The 15285-nt window shown below is 43.8% G+C and overlaps 1 protein-coding gene across 30 annotated transcripts in view; it reads left to right on the top strand.

Moving 5' to 3' along the window:
* The first annotated feature begins 13534 nt into the window (after positions 1 to 13534).
* LOC122447852 (ribonuclease P protein subunit p38) overlaps positions 13535 to 15285 on the top strand; it is a 55444-nt gene continuing 53693 nt past the window's right edge. For 6 of the 30 annotated variants that reach the window (XR_006271401.1, XM_043478526.1, XM_043478532.1 and 3 more), the window contains exon 1: positions 13535 to 14294. The gene's annotated coding sequence lies outside the window, so the exon portion shown is untranslated. Of the gene's footprint in view, positions 14392 to 15218; positions 15260 to 15285 lie in introns of all 30 variants that reach the window. The other 24 variants (XR_006271405.1, XR_006271404.1, XM_043478518.1 and 21 more) reach the window with 10 other exon arrangements.

Below are 15285 nucleotides of genomic sequence, written 5' to 3' on the forward strand. Positions count from 1 at the left end.
TCGCTGGCCCGCGAGGGCGGGGCTGGGCGGTGAGTGACACCGTCCGGGCCCGCGGGGCCGCGCTCTTCTCCCAGCCTAAGCCCTGCAGAGAGTTGTGCGCTGCCAGAGGTTGCAACTGGCAAGGCGCAGGGAAGAGAATTTAAAAGAGCTCCTCTCTGCCCCTGACTCGCTCTATTCATTCTCTAGAGGTTGTTTGCAGGAAATCCTGAGAGGTCTCTCCAGGGCACTGACCTCACTTGGGATTCCTTTTCATATATACCTCTGTCCTCTGCATGATTCTAAGAGCTTGGGTGGCAGACAGCGTTTATCTGGTATCTCTGTCTCCCGACCCGTCTTGAGGCACAGCCCACCAGGAATGAAGAGGTAGTTTGCCTCTTCTCCTCATTATAAAAGGAGAGCCACTTACATTCTGAACACGCTCTGCAATCATCCCAACTGGATTTCAATTAGGGTAAAAAAAAAAAAACAAAAAAACAAAACACACAGGACTCTTCAACATGACCCCATTCTCCAGGGGAACAAACCCAGTGTCACTCCAAGTCTGCAGACACAGAACGGGGTTGTAATTCACGTCTGATTAAATTTTCAAAGAACTGGAACTGCATTTTCTGGTCATCTGAGGAGTTCATTACATACAAGTCTTCGTGGAGCAAAGTGATTGGAAGAAAGGGCAAACTCTGTTTTAAGAAAGCTATTGATTTGAAATGTCTAACAATGTAACAACATACAGGAGTTCAAGGCCCTAAAACGGTTTATCGTGTTTTTGCATAAGAAACATTTTACCTTGTTTTTGCATAAGATTACACTTAAAAATTATTTGCTACATCTTCATGTAAATCCCTTGGTTTTTTATTTTCTCCTCAAAACTATTTTCATAGGGAAGTCAATGAGTTTCCAAATAAAGGACAAAAAGCAAATTTTAGAACAATATACTGAAAGGGGAATTCCCTGGTGGTCCGGTGGTTAGGGCTCTGCGCTTTCACTGCTGAAGGCCAGGTTGGACCCTTGGTGGGGGAACTAAGATTCCACAAGCCATGTGGTATGGTCAAAAAAAAGAAAAAGAAAAAGAAATTCTTTTTTCTGTACTGGGCAGAACTTTTTTCAAAATTTCCCAGCGATGAGAAGCACACTAAAAGGCACAATGGAAATAGCAGCTGAAGAAGAGCAAGTGCTCTGTCTACTGGAGAAAGTCCTGTTTATCAGTGTGTGTCAGCTGGGGGCAGTGAGCTCCAGTATGGGTGTGTATCTGCAGTTGAGACATTTTGATATTATAGTCATTATAAAAAAATCAGGAGGAAAAGAGAGGGACGATACACTGTGCTCCATTTTATCCTCTAAGTCTAGAATGTTATTTTAAGCACTCTTTCCAAAGCATGTTCTTCTCTTGAGTTGCCATCCTCCTACTGGTTGCCAGAGCCATGACTGGCCTGTCTCAAGGAGCAAAAAGAAACAACAGAAACATCAATGTCCTCTGTTCAGTGATCATCATATACTAGGTACAATGAAAACTCAGTTTTGTGGAAACTTTAGGGAGTCAGTCAAGCTGGATAATAAAGATTTTTATTTTTACTATTATTAAGTATTGATTATAAACCAGTATGCATACATACATAAGTATTTTTAGAAAATAAAGGGCGCATTTATGAGCATACCACCAATTTAAGAAATAGAACATTCCTCTTTACCTCTGTGACTCTCCTGGTTCCATTCCATCCTATCCTCCTTATTCACTCACACTTTCATTCATCTAATCCAACAGTTATTGAGTGCCAAATGAGCCAGGCACCCTTCTAGGCTTTTGAGAAACATCAGTCAGCAAAACAAACAAGAATCCCTATCCTTGTGTTACATTTTGGCAGGGGATGACAGATAATAAACATATACAAAAAGCAAATTATACAATCTATTGAAAGATGTTAGGTGATAGGTGCTATTTTCTTTTGTAAAGATTTTTTTTGATTTGGAACATTTTTTAAGTCTTTATTGGGCTTCCTTAGTGGTCCAGTGGTTAAGAATCCGCCTGCCCATGCAGGGGACACAGGTATGCCCTAGTCCAGGAACTAGATCCCACGTGCTGCAGAGTAATTAAGCCCATGCACCACCACTACCGAGCCTGCACTTTAGAACCCGTGAGCTGCGACTTCTGAAACCTAAGTGCCTCGGGCCGGTGCGCTGAAACAAGAGACGCCACTGCAATGAGCAACCTGTGCACTGCAACCAAGAGTAGCCCCTGCTCACCACAACTAAAGCTCTCACGCAGCAGTGAAGACCCAGCACAGCCAAAAATAAGAATAAATATTAAAAAATAAAATCTTTATTCAATTTGTTACAATATTGCTTCTGTCTTATGTTTTTCTGGGTTTTTAGCCATGAGGCATGTGGTATCTTAGCTCCCTGACCAAGGGTCGAAACTGCGCCGCCTGCATTGGGATGTGAAGTCCCAAACACTGGACTGCCAGGGAAGCCCCTGATAGGTGCAGTTTTCAAAAAGAGCAGAGCAAAGAGATGGAGAATCTTGTGCATATGGAGTGGGGAGGTGACTTGCAGTTATAAACATGTCATCAGGATGGGCCTCATGGGAAGATAACATTTGAGTAAAAGTTGAAGGAGGTGAGGGAGCTGGCCTGGAAGATCCCTGGGGAAGAGATTCCCTTGCAAAAACAGCATCCAGTACAAAGGCACTCAGAAATGAGCTTCCTGGCAGGTGTGATGTGCCCATGGGGCTGGCGCAGAGGAGCAGAAGAAGAGGTCAGAGGATAGGAGATGGGGACCCAATCACATAACACCTTGCCTGAAAGCATTTGGCTTCAAGGGGGAGTCAAACAGAACCACCGAAGGGTTCTCAGTGAGGACTGACATGATCTGACTTACTTTATCTTTTTTTTTTTTTTTAAGACTCTCTTCTGTTACGATGACTACAAAGAACAACATTGGAAGCAAGAGTCTTATTGTAATAATAATCCAGGAGAGAACTTATGGGTGTCTCCAACTCAGGTGGCAGCAGTGGAGGCAGTGAGATGTTCAGATTCTGCATTTATTTTGAAGGTAAAGTCAATAGGAGACCCTGATAGATTCTGTATCGGTATGAAAGAAAGAGAGGAGTCAGGACAGTTGTGAGATGTTTGCCTTGAGTAACTGGAAGAACTATAGGTGGAGTTGGCCTGATGGGGTGGCAAAGATCAGAGAGTCCCTTGTACAGCAAGATCAAACCAGTCAAATCCTAAAGAGAATCAACTCTGAATATTCATTGAAAGGACTGTTGCTAAAGCTGAAGCTCCAATACTTTCCCCACCTGATGCAAAGAGCTGACTCATTGGAAAAGACCCTGATGCTGGGAAAGATTGAAGGCAATAGGAAAAGAGGGTGGCAGAGGATGAGATGGTTGGATAGCATCACTGGGTTCAGCAGACATGAACTTGGGCAAACTCCGGGAGATAGTGAGGGACAGAGAGGCTTGGCATGCTGCAGTCCATGGGGTTGCAAACAGTCAGACATGACTTAGAAGCTGAAAAACAGCAACAAACATCAGAAGTTCCACCGTGGACATGCTGCATTTGAGATATCAGACATCCAAGTGGAAATGTGAAATGGGCAGTTAGATATTCAAGTCTCGACTGGGCTGGGTGTATAGATCTGAGACTCAGGGGTTCAATTTCTGAAACTTGGATGGCCCTAGAAACTCAGTGTGTATGGAGGAGAGATGGAAACAGAACTGAAGAGTGAGCCATGGGAAATTTCAACACTAAATGTTTGGGGGGAAGAGCACGAAGGAGACAGAGAAGTGATCACTGAGGTGAGAGAAAAACCAAGAGAATGCAGAGTTGAGGAAGCATCATGAGTGAGAAAGTATGTTTTGTTGTTGTTGTTGCTCAGTCGCCAAGTCAAGTCCAACCCTTTGCAACAGCATGGACTGCAGCATGCCAGGCTTCCCAGTCCTTCACCATCTCCTGGAGTTTGCCCAAGTTCATGTCCAAAGTATGTTAAGTTAGATGAAGACTGAGAATTAGTAATTGGATTTAGGTCATTGTCCAGATCACTGATGACCTGATAGGAAGTTTTAATGCAGTCGTGAGGGTGGGGTTGGGGGGCAAGCCTGACTAGGGTGGGTTTAAGAGAAATCATGAGACTTAACATATTGATAGTTTCTTGGGCTCTGCATTTGTTTATCCCCCCACCTACATCACATTGTCTTAATTATTAAAGCCTCCCAATTTTGTTCTTCTTCAGGAAGGCCTGTCCTTGGCACCTTGCTCTTCTATATAAATTTTAACATCCATGAGTCGAGTTCCATAGAAGATTCTTGAATTTCTCTTGTCATTGCATGGGAATTCTAGCACATACAACAAGCTGGGGAAGCATCCTCTTGTTTTTGTCTTCCGGAAGAAATAAAGTAGAATGGGGGAAAAATTTACAAACGAGAGGTTGCTCAGCCATCAATGAGTTGAGCTGACCTTGTTCTTGCTGTCTCCCTCACTGTCCTTGCAGTAAGAGGCCACTTTCAAAACACAAAGAGAACCTGGCCGCTTATCCATCGAGTCTCTAACCTGCAGCCAGAATGAGCTCCTATAGCCCAAACAGCATCTGAGCGCCTGCTGCACGCACATTTCAGTTTCATCCCAGCTCTCTTATGATCAACCCCAAACTCTTTTCACAGTGGTCGCTTAATACTAGTCAGGCCTGCTCAGTAAAATTCGCCCAAGAGATTTTCCCCGGAAGCACCCGTTAGGAGTTCTGATACGTTACCAACCCTGGCTCCCCTCCCCCACAAGCACGAACGCAGAGCCAACGCCGCAGAGATGCGCGGCCAGGCGGCCCGGATGCAAACAGTCAGCTGCGGGGGCAAGGATTGCCCCACCTCTTGTCTCCCTGGAGGCTACTGGCCACTTTTTGAAGGTAGAAGATGCAATGTTGTTTTTTTAGCGGGGCGAGTGGACACAATGCTTTCCAAATCCGCAGAAGCGCAGCTTGCCACGGAAAAGAAGCTACGTTGAGAGGCGGGCGTGACCGTTTGGACCCCCGTCCTCTTGGCCCCGGCGCCAGGCATTCACAGCAGCGCAGGCCTCCGGCGCAGTTCGCGCTGACGCCCTTTGCTTCCAGCACCTGGCTGAAGCCCTGCACCTTCTCGCTGGGCTCCATGAGGTTCGCGGTCTTCAAGCGTCGTGAGCACCACCTGGCCTTCCCACGGTTTTTCTTTCTCACCGCCTGTGCTCCCACTCCATGAGGGGGAACTGTCTCCCATCCGCCTCACACTTTCAAGATGTCTTCTGACAAAGCGGAAACACAGAAATTTCAGTATGAACTTGAACTTGAACCTGGTGAAGAAGCCCTTGCTGGTCCTTCGGAAGGAAGGCTGGGGTGGCTTATCCTTCAGAGGTTGCCTCAATGGATGGAGCTTCCTTTGGACACACCCTGGAGGACGCAGGTTCCTTCTGTGGCTCTGCCACTACTTCTGATGGGTGGGTGGAAGAAAAGGACACCCTTGGGAGTCTGGGCTGGGGACACAGCCCAGCTTCCCAATGGGGCATGGCCCTGAGGCCTTGGTGAGCCATAATGCGGGGATCTCTATGCAGGCGTGGCTTTGTCAGGGAGACTGGGGTGTTGGAAGGGTGCAGAGCCCTTAGAGCCCTTGACCTTGGCAGGGTTAGGCTGGCTTTGCCCCTTTGCATAGAGGCCTGGCCGGGGCTTGCTCACTCCCAAAGCAGGCAATTCCTGCGTTGATTTGTGCTGGAGGCTAGGTGGTCTCTTCCCCTCCTTGGCTTTGCCACTGCCCTTCTGCCCTACACTTGGTCCTCCTCAGGTGGCTTATGTTCTGTGTTGTCCCTCTGAGTATTGTTAGAATGGGAATTAGTGGAAGGGGCTGCCAGCTTGCTGACACCTCACTGCTGTGTGTTAGCAGAAACTTTGGGTGGATCCTGGGTGGGCTGCTGTTGATTAGATCCACCAAAGTCTGGGGTTTCGGGGCGATGATGTGGCCCTCCTGCTCGGCTCTCTTGTACCTCAGAAGCAGAGAGATGGCCATCACTTGGTTGTGCTTCCAGCCATCAGTGAGCCTTGGACTTCTTGCCTTTTGTCACGCTGGACGCCACCATCAGGGTTCCTGGGAGTCAAGAGAGTGGCTCCATGCAAGGTTTGGTTCATCTTCACGACCTCTGTTTATCCACGGATCTTTCCTGATGAGCTCTAAAGTGCCTTTCTTGCTGGGATTGAGAATGAGAAATTTCTTGAGCAGTTCACATTTCCTGGACATGTGAAAGGGCATATGGTCTATTCCATTAAGTACTGATTCCTGCAGCTCCTTGAAGGCAGGAGTCCATCAACAGGTAAGGGGTTTGCAGACCAGTGTATATAGGATGATTCTCAGATTCCACACGTCTACTGTGGGTCTATCTTATTTGGACTTGGAAGAGTTCCAGGGTGGCCTAAAGGGGGACAGCCAGTGAAGATATCTAGTTTGTTGCCAAAGGTGAATGTAACGCCAAAGCCATAGTCTTCAAAGTTTTCTTCACATCAGCACCCAAAAGCAGGCGCTCTGCCTTTAACTCTATGAGCAATGCACTTCTGGTGACAGTGTATCACCGATGGAATTTGCCAGAACCTCTTTTTCTTATGGATTTCCATGAGCCACCAGGTCCTCAAATATGTCTCTTCCATTGAGTAATTCCTCAAGGAAGGCAGAATGGATCGCTACAAATAACTGTTTGGGGAGGACTCAAGTCTTTCATGGTTCTCACTCAAGGGACCGTCTCTGGAGTCCGGAGGAGTTTGTCTAAGTCTTGTCAATGATCTTCATGACTGCCTCTTTCCTAAGTCAGGATGTACTGAGCCAGCTTTAGCTCGGTCATGTTGCCCATGGTGATGGTCTTGACTGTTAATGATTGTCAATATGGAGGTCATCCTCAACAGAGATGTCTGAGAGGCCAGGAGCGTGTTGGACTTACTGCTGACCTGGGAGTCAGGGTGTCTCAAGGTCAACTTAAAATTGAGGAAAGCTGGTCAGGAACTTGACCCAAATCACCTCAAAAGAAAATCACTTCCCGACATCCTCTGATGAACTGATCTTTATAATGGAACCAAAACATAATGCCAGACGTGCCAATAAACAAAACCAAATACTGACAAATCTAAATAAGAGAAAACAAAGTTTTAAAAAGGAAAAAACATGAGAAAAAGAAAAAAGTAAAGATGAAAATGAAGAAAAGAGTTTTTAAAAACTGAAGGAAAAAAGAACGAAGAAAAATGGGGACATGAAAGTAAAAATTAGTAACAGCCAAAAACCCTGTGTCTACAAGAAACGTTGGTGAGAGTTCTGGTCACTGAAAACCAGTTTCTTGAGCTAGAAGAACCGAAAAGCAGCCCAGCCAGGGAGTTAGAGAACTGAAATTTTATGATGGTCTCTTGTGAGACTGTACCAAGAAACGGGCCCATTTTCTCATTTTGGGGACTCTAGATCACTTTATTCTTTTAAATAAATTATTGAGGATCCCCTGAGAGTTTTTTGATTAATGGTTATAGTTATAAACATTTACCTTAGGAGAAACTAAATCCTGTAGGCTTTTCATTTTCAGTGGCTTTTTCATTTCTAGCTTAAAAAGTTGTAATGTTTGGCTTAGAAGAGCTCATATTGGCTACACACACACAAAAGTTATATATGAAGCAAACTGCATTTTCCAAAGATTTTCTTTTACACATAGACTAAAATTTTCTACCCATTGCATTTTTTTCCTACTTCATTACATTTTCTATGGTGAGATTCACCTTATTATTTTACTAGTCACTAATCAGAAATATAAGCTTTTTCCATAAATCTAAGTGGTTTTAAATATTACATTAACAATTACGATATGGTTCTCCATTTCTGATATCTGGTTTTGTGTGAGTGGCTGAATTTGCTCAAGGTCTGATTGGCCTAAACAGCTGTTGATTATGAATATTCACAAGGAAGGAAGTGAAAAGACTCATACTTGTGTTATTTATTTGAAATGTCTATTAGTGCTACCAAATTCATTATAAACAGGTCCATGGGAAGAAAATCAAAACAGGATTCTTAGTACCTTCTGACTAATCAATGAGGTCAAGTTACTTCTAAACTAGTAAAGTTATAAAGTCAGTGATGTCCTAACACTGAATTGGTGATTATGTCAGGTGACTATGTCACAGGTTAGGTACAGTTGACTATGTCACAACTTTAGATAAATAATTTTCTACAACAAACTCTTAATAAATATAACTTCCCTGAAACCACAGACAACTAATACCACTTCCCAAAGTAAACAACTAAGTAAACATAGCCAGGAAAATCACATTTCACATTATTTTAAAATTAATATGTTTGAAAACTCCTTGCAAAAAACTAACCAGAATGATTTCACTGTAACTAGCTTCAGAAAAAGACTGTCTGACAGGACGCATTTTTACTTTTGTTTGGTTTAACATTTATTATTATTTTGGGCTTCCCTGGTGGCTCGGATGGTAAAGAATCTGCCTGCAATGCAGGAGACATGGGTTCGATCCCTTGGTTGGGAAGATCTCCTGGAGAAGGGAATGGCTACCCACTCCAGTATTCTTGCCTGGAAAATTCCATGGGCAGAAGAGCCTGGCAGGCTATACAGTCCATGGGGTCCCAAAGAGTTGGACATGACTGTTACTTTAAAAGAGTTTTCGAAGTCAAGGTTCATAAATACCTTCCAGCTTTTACCCAGTTAACAAGATGTAATGGCTAGCTCAGGGCTTTATCTTCTCCAGGTACCACTGCCAACAACCTCTCGTGAGTTTAATATTCCTCTTTAAACTTGTGTTAAACTTGTGTCATTTTTAGGCTTGGTTTCAATGCTAATACATAGGGCTGAATTAAATTATAATGGCTCATCATTTTGTTTCCACCCTGATCATTTGGTTGTTAAATTGCATGTGTTTTATGTATTAGTGTCCAATTAACGTATTCTGCAACTGAACTCCACTAAACAAAATGTCTCCCTACTGGAGACATTAATGTATTGGTTCCCCACCTAGCAGCCATTTCCCCCTTCATTTTTGTCAATGATCCTACTTTCATTTGGTTATGGAGCCATATTATGCTCCATCTCCAAGAGAAGACTCATAACTGGTCTCAGCAAGTCTCGTTTGACTCACTCACCCCCGCCAGGGACTGGTTTCAGTGGGGGCATGTGACTGATACTGTCCAGTGAGCAACAGAATGAAGTCTGTTAGGGCTTCTTAAGAAGATTTTTCTTTCTGATAGAAAGAAATGCATGAGGGAAACTTCTGCTTCCTGCCACGTGGTTATGTGAATTGTGACGATCAGAGCTGTCACCACTAGACTGTGAGCTTGAGAGGACAAGCTTGAGGGCCAATGCCAAGAGTCAGAGGATGGCAAAGGGGAAGGACAGAAAGTCCTTGGGATTTTGAGGAGATGTTGTGTAAGCCAATGAGCCCGTCTTGGAAAAGATCCAGACTTTGAAGACAGATAATAACCACTGACTAACCACTTTCAGTAGGAGGCTTTGTTAACTGCATACTAAAAAGGTCATTGATTTTGTAGCTCATCACAAAAGTTATTCTAGTCACTGATTTTAAAATAACGTTACCGTTTATATAACAATTATTATGTATGATACAGAGACCATCATACTGTGATGGTTAATTTTATGTGTCAACTTGACTGGCCTGATTAAACATTATTTCATTGTTTCTGGGTGTATCTGTGGGGGTTCCTTCAATCAGGTAGCCAAAGTATTAAAGTTGACTCATTGGAAAAGATCCTAATGCTGGGAAAGATTGAAGACAAAAGGAGAAGAAGAGGGCAGAGGATAAGGTGGTTAGATAGCATCACTGATTTAATGGGCATGAATTTGAGCAAACTCCAGGAGATAGTGAAGGACAGGGAAACCTGCAGTCCATAGAGTCACAAAGAGTTGGACACAACTTAGCAACTGAACAACAAGAACTGTGGAGGTGCTTCTGGAAAAGATTAGCAGTTCAATCAGTGGACTCAGTAAAATATTGGGTTGGCCAAAAAGTTTCTTTGGGGTTTTCCATAACAACTTATGGGGAAAAACTTGAATGAACTTTTTGGCCAACCCAAAAGATCCCCCCTCCCCAGTGTAGGTGAGCACCATCCAATCCACGAACTGGGTCTGCATGCTCAGTCATGTCTGGCTCTTTTGTGACCCCATGGACTGCAGCCTGCCAATCTTCGCTATTCATGAAGGGCCTGAATAAAACAAAAGTCAGAGGAAGGAGGAATTGCCCCCCTTGTTTCTTGCTACCCTGATTGAGCTGGGACATCCCATCTCACCTTCTCATGTCCTTGGAATGAGATTTTTAAACTCAGCTCCCATGATTATCAGGCCGTTGGGTTTAGACTGAATTGACATCACTAGCTTTCCAGGTTTCCAGCTTGCAGACAGCAGACTGTGGAACTTCTCAGGCTCCATAACTCACATCTGTATCTTCACTGGTTCTACTTCTCTGGAGAACTCCAATGCACACATACACAGAGCAAAGATGAGGATGCCCAGAGGGAAAGAAGAGTCTGCTGCTCAATTCTCCTACATTCTATTGACAAACTTTCCAGCTGGTAACTTTCTCTCAACAAAAAATTGTGGTTAATGACAAAACTTATTGTCAGGTCTCTTAAATGGCTCTTATATCATGGCAAGCGTATAAACCTAACTGTAGTCCAATTCTAGAATGAATATAAAAAGAACACTTTGTTATTCAAAGACCAAATTGAGTTCACAGGGTAAAATAACAGAGGAACAGCTATTTTTAAAAAGTAAACTGATTGGTATAAGATACTAAATATATGTTAAAGTGACAACTTGAAAACTATGTTTGGGAAATATAGGGGAAAATGTTATATGAAAAGAAAATCAGAATATAAAATTTATATTATTTTAATAATGTAAGTGCACACTTAAATGTGAAACAAATTAGAAGGAAACACTGAAAGGAAATGAGTTTTGAGGTTATTGGGTCATGGGAAAATTTTTTTAAAAACACTTCTGTTACAGTGTTTGTATGATACAAATGGGAGAGAAATTACCTTCGAAATGCATTCATTTTAGCAACATTCTTGTGGAAATTTTATTGCTTAGTCTTCAAACAGAACAAGGCACTAAAATCATAGAGGCTTAATTTTTATTAACCTATTATCTCTGAATTCAGGTTGCTACTGGATCCATCAGTTCTATTTATGAAGCACTCTGCATGTATCAGGCACTGTGCTAAGCATTTTAAGTAGATTATTTCTTCTAATCCTCACAACAGGTACTATTTTTATCACTTCATAGACAGGGTTAATTAGTTTGCTTTAGAGTCATGTGATGATGAGGTTAAGATCTTGACCTTAGCTGGTTTTGATCCAGAGACATGTATATAGTGGCTGCAAATCTTCATAGAGTAAATATAAACTGAAATGATACTCAAGCTATAAATCTGAAACCTTAGAGGGACAAAAACTTACACATATTTCCTTCCCATTGCTTTAGCACTTCAATCTGACGTGTTTCTGTCATACAGCTTAAAAATTAGATCTGAGACTTATTTTTTTTAGATTTTAAAATATTTATTGGAATACTTTTTTTTAAAAAAGACTCATAATACTTCATTCTTTTAAAATTATATTTACCTTCCACTTTGATTGAATAATTTCTCATCTTTTTATCCAAAAATTTCTACTGAGAATTTTAAAACTTCTATTTGGCGGCACTACTTAACATGTGATTTATCCTCATTATTATTTAATCTTTGAAATGATACTTTATAATTTTTAAATCAGTGAGTTCATTGAAGGTTTGAGAGCCACTCTGTAGGACTAAGTCATTAACCTGCAATTTTACAGTAGATAAAGTACTGTTTTCATTACTTTGAAAAAAAATAATAACCTTGTGATTGGCTCTTACATTTAACATTTTAATCTCAGCTTGCCACCATTAAATATAACTGATTGCATTGACCACATAAGAAGCCAGGAAAAAAATCACTGCGTCACAAGTTAAGCTAATTCAATTTAAATTTAACAAAGATAGCCATAATCAGCAATTTACCAAATCAAAAGCCAGGGTTAAGTTACATTCAAAACTAGCAATTTGGGAGACTTCCCTAGTGGTCCAGTGGTTAAGACTCCAGATTCTAATGCAAGGCGTGCAGGTTCAGTCCCTGGCAAGGGAACCAAGATCTCTCATGCTGTGCTGTGTGGCTCAGCCAAAGAGGAATAAAAAAGTTTATTAATGTTTTTCAAGGGTTGAATGATTTATGAAGCTTATAACCTAACACAGTATTGAGTCTACAAACAGGTCTTGTTTCACGTGACCTGCCTTAGGGTCTAGTGTCACAGCTTTTACCAATGGTAGTAGAAAGTCTAGCTGCCACCGAAGATTTTAAGTATTATATTAAAAAATCATGAGACATGAACTTTTTGCCTTCCAGTACCCAAAATGCCCATCTTGTTTCTAGTGAATAAGGCGACAGACATGATGGAAACAGGTTAGAGCTGAATCAGGACATTCAGTGACATTTCAAGAATAGAGGGATTCTGTTGGGCAATGAGAGGTTGCTGCTAAAAATTGTGATCTGAGATTGCTTTACAACTGCATGTTTACTGTTCATCGTGATGATCTGTTACTATTCATTTTACGAAACAAAAGCCTGTTACACTCAAACTCCTAAGGTGGTTTTTTTTAATTTTTCTAATTGACAAAAAAAAAAAAAATCACACTATACTTTACCCCGCGTAACCTGCAATACTCTGACCACACGCACAGCTCCTTGTTTTGTTTACTTTACGGCCAGCCGGGTACTATGTAGGTGATGAAAATTGAAGCTGTACAGACCAAAGATGCGACACAAAACGAGCGGTGAAGCGATTGAGAAAAACAGGAAGATATTTAGAAGAGGAAGAAAAGTGCTAAGTTAGACTGGAAAAGGAAAAGAAAGGGTATGAGGAGGGAGGAGGCTTATTAGGTCAGAAGCAAACTATGGTCTCGGTCTTGACAAGAGTAAGTCAACAGATTCAGATCCCTGATCTTGAAAATGTTCTTCAGCTGTCTTACAATTAATTGTCTGACTTCCCAGCGACTCCATTCGTAACCATTCAAGCCTCCATTGGCTGAAGTAGTCACAGTATTTGGAATTCTCTGAACTGCTGTCACAGAATTCAAGATAGCCTTTATTCGCCTCTTTACGGAGGCTCAAGATGGTCTACATCGTTGCTTGTAAGTGCATGGTTTCCTCACCACCTCCCCATCTCCCCTTTATCTTTATTTATTTCCACATTGCCAGGGATTCGGCAGAGACGCGGTGAAGGGGGCACTGGTTTAGCGTCTCTTTGGCAAGCCGAAAACAGAAAAGCGAGAGGGGCTCAGACTACCAGGCGCTGAAAGGCAGAAATTGGGTTAGAAAGGAGCGGCGACTGGAGAGAGAATTAGCCTTCGGAGTCTAACGGGTACAGTGGTCCCCAGGACAGACAGCGGATAGCTGGCCGCCCGTTACCAGGCAACTGGAGATCTCGCGAGACACACCTTGCGCCTGCGCACTGCCGCTGGAGGGCCTTTCCCAGCGCCTCCACCCAGCTCCTAAACTCCTGAAACTGTCGTGACGCCCTGGGCAGACAGACTCTCCGGTTTGGGAGTGGTCGGATGCAAAAGAATGTAAAGTGTTTTCTGAGCGGTTCCATCCCCTGCCCCACCGCATTGGAAGGCAAAGGCCGGGCAAGGAGTGAGCTCTACGCACGCGCAGCGCGGCCACGTGGAGCCGGTGCCGGGGCAGACGTGAGTGGAGGGCTCTGCGCTGGGATGTGAGATCCGGAGGGGTCGCTCTGGTTGGGATCGAACCGGCGACTCGGCCAGGCGCGCGCAAAGTTGTCTAGGCCCCCAGTCCCTAGGGCTTCCCCGTCCCGGCGTGTTTTCCTGCGTCCCGGCCTGGGCTCAGGCTCTGCTCTGTTTGGAGTTGCGCGTCTTTTGGATACGAGAAGCAATCAGACAAAGCCCCACCCGGCCCTTCTGTTCTCCGCAGCCTGGAAGTGGAGGCCGACAAGAAAATAACTCCAGTCGTGTGTGCTGAATAGTAGGTCGGCACTAGATAGACGGCAGACCAGAGAGAGATGACCTCGGGGATCGATTACCAGATCCGGAAACTGAGTCCTCCCTGCTTTACTCCCAGTTGATCACTAAGTCGGGCGGATTGTACCTCCTGTTTCAACTAGCATGTGTTTCCGTCCACCGGCAACTCTGGTGAAGGTCACTGTCATGTCTTCCCAGGACTATTCCGACTCCTCTTTGCTGCTTTCAGTCTTGGTAAAGATTCCTCCTGGCTCGAGTCCACCAAGGTCTTTGTATGCCGTCTTTGTAGCTGTGCTGTTCCTCTGCTTTGAACGTGACAGCCGCTCCCACTGTAAGGGTTGCAGGCGTCTTCACCATCTGGTCCTTCCCTTTCTCAGTATTTCTCTACTCTCACATCCATGCCCCAGCGACACTGACATTATTTCCTTTAATGCAGTTCCCTGGGATGCTCTTCCCGAATAGGTACTCCTTTTGGTGGGAATTCTTTAGATGTGGGTTAAAAGGTCACTTCCAGGGTGGTTCAGTGGCTGACACTCCTGTTCTCCCAACGCATGAGACCCCTGTTGGAATCCTGCTCAAAGAACTAGATCCTATATGCTGCAACTAAGACCCAGTGCAGCCAAATGAATAAATTTGTCACCTGCTCGAGGCCCTTCCTGACCCCCTCAACTTTGTCAGGCCTCAGGGCCCTGACCTTGAAGTGCATCACATGCTTTGCTGATGAGTCTATCTCATAGACATTAGGCCCAGTGAGTTCAGTAGCTGTTTTTAATTCATAATCTTTCTGTCTTGGTGCAGTGTGTATAACCCACAAATACTTGTTTAAGTAAGACAGGTGGTGGGGGTGCTGAGGGTGGGACTCATTTTCCAGGCAGAGGGAATGGGTATAAGGCCATGGAAGGCTGGACTGGTGGCCTTGGTAAATAGTAAGTGGTTCAGTGGTGGGGCATAAGGATAAAGGCTGATGGGGAGATGGGGACCCTTGTATGTCACCTTAATAAGTTTCCACTTGATCTTTGGGGCAGTAGAAGCCTCCAGAGGCACCTCAGCAGGCCCTTCCTAATTTTCTCCTTCTCCAGCGCTGTCACTTGTTCCCATTTTGGTTCTGGATTATATCCCATGAGATTCTACTTATCTGGCTCTGGTCTCCCCCTCTAGATTCTGAAGACAGGAGGAGCTAATGCCCAGAGCTTCTAACTGTAGTTTGGCGGGGGTGGGGGTGGGG

This window comes from Cervus canadensis, chromosome 10 (assembly GCF_019320065.1).
Source record: "Cervus canadensis isolate Bull #8, Minnesota chromosome 10, ASM1932006v1, whole genome shotgun sequence".
Lineage (NCBI taxonomy): Eukaryota > Metazoa > Chordata > Mammalia > Artiodactyla > Cervidae > Cervus > Cervus canadensis.